We start from the raw sequence: 6830 nt of genomic DNA, 5'->3' as shown, positions 1-6830 counted from the left end.
CGGCTACCCGTAACCCTGCGCTCCTCGCCGGCCCCGCAGCACCAGGCAGCAGCGGCAGCTTTCCTGGGGGACGAACAATGGCCCCATCCCTCCCCTCCAGAACAGAGCCGTCCTCCAAAGTCATCACTGGGGATGAGACACTGTCTGGGAACTCAATTGTTGTGGGATTGCAATTTTAGGAATATTGCTGTTTACGTTACTCGTTGTTTTCTATGATGGGTTATTAAATGATTTGTGTACCCTTTGCTGTATCCTTATGCCTGCAGTTATTTGTGCCGTGTCACAGCCCCTCAGACTCCGGCAGCGGCAGCAGGGGCAGCTCTCATGGAGGGGGGAAGCAGGGGCAGCTGGGCCTGCTGTGCAGATGGACAGACAGGCATCAAGATACCTCACATGGCATCGTGGCTCCTCTGCCTTGTTTGGGTCCTGGCAGTTTTGTCTTCAGACAAACAACTTCAGACTCAGCCAAGCCTGGACACCCAGAGCAGCCTTTTCCAGCTTGCGGCAGATTACGAGTGGTGTTCCCCAGGGCTGAATATAGGGGAAATATGGGGGAGTCTAGGGGGATCTCCATTGAACAGGGATCTCGGCCAGGGCATTGAGTGCACCCTCAGTAAGTTCACAGACAGCACCGAGCTGGGAGGGAGTGCTGATCTGCTGGAGGGGAGAAAGGCGCTGCAGAGGGAGCTGGAGAGACTGCATTGATTCTATGGTTGGGCTGCAGTTGGACTGCAGGACCTCGAAGCTCTTCTCCAACCTGAGCAATTCTAGGATTCCACGATCCCATATGCATTCCAAGTCCATCCCATATCCACAGCCCACCCCATATCTATCCCATTTCCCGAAATCCCATCCCATATCCATCGCATATCCATATCCCCACAGCCCAATCCCAAACCTCACAGCCCAATCCCACATCCAACACCCCAATCCCGCATCCCAATCCCTCATCCTAAATCCCACATCCCAATCCCTATTCCAAATCTCGTTCCCAGTCCCTCATCCCAAACCCATCTCCCACCAGTCAATCCCTCATCCCAATCCCAATCCCAATCCCACATCCCAATTCCACATCCTAAATGTCGCTCCCAATGTGGGAGGTGATGGGGGAGTTGCAGGGGTGAGATAGGGAAGCCGTAGGGTAATATGGGGCTCTAGAGGGCTGTTGGAGGTGTATAGGGGTAAATATTGGGGGATGCGGAGTTATAGGGCAATATGGGGCTGTTGGGGGGGTGTAGGGTAATCTGGGGCTATAGGGAGCTGTGGAGGATGTATAGGAGTAGATATGGGGGGATCTGGGGCTATTGTGGTCTTTTGGGGGATATCAGGGGATATGGGTAGCTGCAAGGGGAATATGGGAGCTGTCAGGGGCTGTAGGGGAATATGGGGATGTAGGTTGCTGCTGTGGGAATCTAGGGGGATATGAGGCTGTGGGGGCTGTAGGGAAGGATGTGGGGCTATACAGGGCTTTAGGGGGGCTGTAGAGTAACTTACAGCTGTGTGGGGGTTATAGGAGGCTGTGGGGCTATAGGAGTGGCTATGGGCTAGAGGAGGCTTTATAGTGGCTATCGGGGAGATATGGGGTTATAGAAAGCTGTGGGGGATTATAGACAGGGTATGAGGGGATATGGGACAAGAGGGGCTGTGCTGATGATATAGGTAGGGGACTATGGGGGAGTATAGGCAGTGGGGAGGAGTGGGGGGGATGGGGGAGTTGAAGGGGCTGTAGGTTAATGTGAGGCTGTGGAGGGACTACAGGGTAATATGGGGCTATGGGGGGTGGGGTATAGGATCATATGAGGCTGTGGGGGGCAGTGGGGTGGATGTAAGAGTGGATCTTGGGGTATATGGAGTTGTAGTGGGCTGTGGGGGGATGCCAAGGGATATGAGGAAATGGGTAGGTGTGCAGGGAATATGGGGGGCTGTCAGGGGCTGTAGGGGGATATGGGGATGTAGGTAGCTGATGTGGGAATCTAGGGGGCCTATTGGGAGAGATGTGGCGTACAGGGTGCTTTGGGGGGACTATAGAGGGTTCTAGAGCTGGGCAGGGCTTGTGGGAGGATATGTTGTTTTCAACTAATGAGAACACCAGGCTACAGGCCTGAGCTCTTGTTTGGACCACAGGGACGCGGTTAAATGGCTTCCAAAACTGCCCTGTAGCACAAGGGGGATACAGAGTCTTTAGGGTGGATGGCTGAGAAGACAAGGAAGTGTGAGTGCCCTCTGTGAGAGTGCACTGAGCTCTGCCTGGGGATGGCAGAGCAGCCAGGTCAGAGCTAATGGAAATGGCAAACAGAGGAGACCAACATTGTCTGTTCCAGACTTCCTTATCAGGAAGAGCAAGTGGAAAGTGCCCTCTGCAGACAGATGGGATCCTGATGTTGTCAGGCCCTTGTCCCCTCTGTGGGCATTATTCACTCCAGTATCTGCTGCAGGGACAGCAAAGCAGGGCTTACTCCATCCAGAAGATCTCTGGAGAGCACAGATGGCAGCTTCTTGGCCAAGCTAGAGAGGAAGCAAAGAGGAGAGGTGCTCTGCTGGATCTCATACTCACCGGCAAGGAATGGCTGGTGAGGAATGTGAAGGTCAAAGTGGCACCAGGCCATCTGCAAGACACAAGTGGATCTCTTTTTATTTATTTATTTATTCATTTAAGAAGAATTGAAGACAAAGATAGAAATCAAAGAAAACGTGTTAACCCTTCTCAACATGTAAAATTCTCGTGAGTCCTGTTCCATATTAAGTTGCAAATATGAGTCTTTCAGGGGATTTTGTGACATGGGTTTTTGTTTGTTTGTTTGTTTTCTTCCTGTAATTGCAGTGTTTTCCAGAAATGTGTTTGCAGGACGCAGATGCCTTTAGGTACAGGGACACAGACAGCGGTGCCAGTGCCAATGCCTTGTGAGTACAGCCTGGCACCTGTCTAACTCATTTCTAGTACAAATATTTCCTGTGAAAGACAAACCTCAATAGACGCAGCTTGGACATGGCGTGCAGCAGATCACTGTGTTTTGCTGTTCATTCAATTGCATCACCTTTCCTTCTGTTTGATGGCAAAAAAAAAGAGAGAGAGAATTCTTTCCTTGCCCATGTGCAGCTGGTTCTCTGAGGAAAGCCAGTGGGAGCTGGTGCAAAGCAGGTTTAACACTGAGCAGGTGACTGCAGAGGAGAAGAGTGATGTGAGGAAAAGTGACACAAGTCCCATGGGACCAATGTGAGAAGAAATGGGAAGGGGAGGTTGAGGAGCACCTTTGTCCAACAGTAACAGAATAGAACTCACTGGGGGCATCCTGGATTGGTATCAGTTGCACAGTGCTGATTTGATGTCTTCTTTAAACCCAACTATAAATAAATAGACAGTAAGTGTATTTTGTGTATTTTGGACTCTTCCTCTTTAAGCTCTCGCCAGATACCTCTCCATTTTGCTGAACAAGCTCTGAAATCCTGAAGAAGATAACAGGAAGGCTCAAGGCACAGGAGGCTCTTTAGGTTATAATGGGCCCCAGGGCGCATTTGATGCTGAGTCCATCAACCTCCAGTGCAGTGAGAAGTTTGCACAAAGTACTCAGCAAGGCAAAGTCAGAATTAACAGTGAAGTTTCTTGGAGTATTAATGGGCCCACTGAGGGCCATTACCAAGCAAGCTTCCCAAGGGACTTGTTAGGAAGATAATTGGAAGCCATGACTACAGGCAGGCAAAGGCACTGGCATGGTGGCTCTGATGCTAAGAAACCCTTCCTTTGCCTTACCAAGCTGACAGGCCAAGCCCTGATCCCCAGACCCTTGGCTGGGAGATCCTGTCCCTCTTGTTGGCTCAAGGCCCTTCCTGGGGCAGTGGGATGGAGATCTGTATGATGTTAAATGAAAGACACGGGGACAGAAGATCCCAGGCTCTGCATGGGGTGCAAGGATGCTGTGAAGTGCATGTCCCATGTGTGCCCTGTGTCTCATTGCAGGATGTGGGATGTGAGAAGGGCCCAGTCTGAACAAGCAGTCAAACCTAATGAAACGCTGAACTTCAGATCTCTCAGTTCCAGTGCCCTCTGCACACTCTCCTGTATTTTGATGTCCTTTCTGTTCTGCGGTGCCCAGAAGTGCACCCAGTGCTCCAGGTGAGGCTGTAGCAATGCAGAGCAGAGAGGGACGATCCTTTCCCTCACCCAGCTGGCAATAACTTGCTTCATGTGCTCCAGGGGACCGTTGGCCTTCCTGGCTGCCTGGGCACACTGCTGACTCACATTCATTTTGATGTTGACCACGACCCCCCCAACCCTTTTCAGTCAGACCTTTTTCCAGTGTCCGTATCCAGTCAGTGTGTATGTCCAGGGTTGCCCCTACCCAGGTGCTGAATCAGGCACTTGTTCATGTTATGGTTTATGCACTTGGTGCTTAGTGCCAACTGGTACCCACTTCTCTGACTTGTCCACATCTCTCTACAAGTCCTCTCCACCCTCAGTGGAGGCAACAGCACCTCCTCATCTGGTATCATCAGCAGCAAACTTGCTCAGAACATCTTCTAGTCCTGCATGCAAGTCATCCACAAAAACATGAAACATTATTCCAGAGATTTAAGGCAGGTTTGAGTTCTCAAATACAAACTTCTGCTCCCTCCTAGACTCCCAACAGAGAAATGAAGACCACTGGTCTTTGTATCAAACTCCTTTTAGGTGTTTTTTTTTCTCTGCCTGTTATCAGCATCTTTTCCACCTGAGGAGGCCAAGCAGGCACATGTGCTGTGCCACAGGGAATGCCTCTGAGCTGGCAGCAGGCACTGGGGACAAAAGCTTAGCCAAGGCTCCTGCTGAAGCACAATGCTGGTGGGTAAAGCCCAGCAAGCACGGACACCTCTGGATACATCCTGAAGTTTGGGGAGCTCCTGGAAACACCCCAACCTGCAGGAAATCAAAGAAATGCTAAGAAAAAGGTTTCAGTGTCACTGTCTTGTACCCTGAATAAAACAGATCTAAATTAATCTTCTTCCTCGTTGCTTTCTCGAGAAGTCAGTGCAGATTCTGGACAAATTCTGCAGAATCCCTACCCTCACCTTCATGTAACAGGGCCTGGGCATTTTTTGTCCTCCTCCAACCACTGGAAACGCTGCAGGCAGACTCTGCGCTGGTTCCCAACTGCCAGTGAGCACACAAGTTAAGCTGGACACTGCTGGAGCTCCAGACTTGTCATGGCTCGTCTGTTAAATATGCCAGCAGGTTTAGAGAAGGCTGAAAGAGCAGCCTAAATCATCTGAGAGTTTCAGATGAATTGACCAGCGGGTTTACAGAACAGTTCAAACTGCCCTGAGTATCAGCAGTCACTACTCCAGACTATGCTCAGTTCTTCATTACCACTATAACACAAAGCCTTTACCACTGCCATCAAAGAAAGGGAGCGGAGAAAGGGGTTCCTTCATCTGAGTTGTATCTTTCGCAGCTTTAATGCTTCGGCAAGTCATCGTGACCTTCCTGTTCAGCAAGAAGAAAATTCAGTGCTGCTCCAGGAAATCCAGACTCTCCCACCAGCATCACACCCACTGAGCAATACGTTTGATGATGCTCAAATTTGCAGCTTAACAGTCCCAGGAAATTGCCAGAGAACCATCTGCACAATGAGACTTAAACACAAGCGAGACCCAGGGTCCTGAATTCTATTCTGTTTCCTCTGCCTCTGGATAGGACAAGTCACTTCTTTCTGTGCTTCTGTTGTATCCTACAGCTTCATGAAGGGATGGCGTTTTCAGAAGAACTCCTATGTCTGTTAGAGCACAAAACCTCCATCGCTGTAAAATCCCACTGCTTGGCATTCCTCACTGTCACTGGGACAACATTCAGTGTAACTGAGCCACATCAGAAAGGATTTCTTTGGGACTGAAAGAGAAAATATGTAGCAGAAATAGCAAGATCAAGTACTACTTAGTGGTAAGGAAAACAGTGTGAAGTAAGAAATGAAGTAAAATGCCATTATATACCTACAATGAAAAAAAGTGTTATTTTATTCCTCATGATTTAGCACCTTTTCCTCCTCCCAGAGCCTCAGTTTTGCAATTCTTACTGTTGCAGTGCTGCAGGAACTGAGCCAAAGCACATCTTAATCACAGCCAGATCTGGGCATCATTTGCTGACACAACCATGCAGCCAATCCAGACAGCTCACATTTTAAAGACTGGAAAGGGAGAGGATGGCCCCATCCCTACCAACCACACAGGGGTTTTCAGTTTTCTTATTTATGCACTCTGCAAACTGCCAAAGCTAGCAATGCACACATCAATAGCAAGGCAGCAGAAACAAGCCAAACATCAGATGCTCATCTTCAATCCAATCAACAAATAGCCCTTGCCTGGCATGCTGTCCTCCAGCTTGCTTTAACTCAAAAGACATCAAGGTTGGTGGGTCTCATTATCACAATGGGTTGACTGATGTTCCTCATACACAGAGATACTCCTGCAAATGGTGGTTACCTAAACATCCCAACCCATACTCGTGCTGAACAGCACCTTTGTGACTGGATGCATGAAAATGACACCCATAGCAAAGCTGAAATTGCAACACATGTGCGAGTGAAGCTGTTTCCCACCACATATCTAGCTGCAGCCTGCAGGTATTGAAGGCCAACAGCTGCTACTGGCATATGGGGTATGAACAGCAACTGCTTTAACTGCAGCACTACCCATCACATAATGCACACGTGAGGAACCTCCAAGTCTCCTACAGAATGCAAATCACTCACATATTTATGTAACGTACAAATACCTACAATGCTACGTACCAGATGTACTGTGACATCTCAGTATGTTACTCCACGACTACAGCTCACAATACATAACCACACACGATATAA

This window comes from Excalfactoria chinensis, unplaced genomic scaffold (genome assembly GCF_039878825.1).
Source record: "Excalfactoria chinensis isolate bCotChi1 unplaced genomic scaffold, bCotChi1.hap2 Scaffold_341, whole genome shotgun sequence".
Taxonomy (NCBI): domain Eukaryota; kingdom Metazoa; phylum Chordata; class Aves; order Galliformes; family Phasianidae; genus Excalfactoria; species Excalfactoria chinensis.
Note: the sequence above shows the minus strand (reverse complement) of the source record.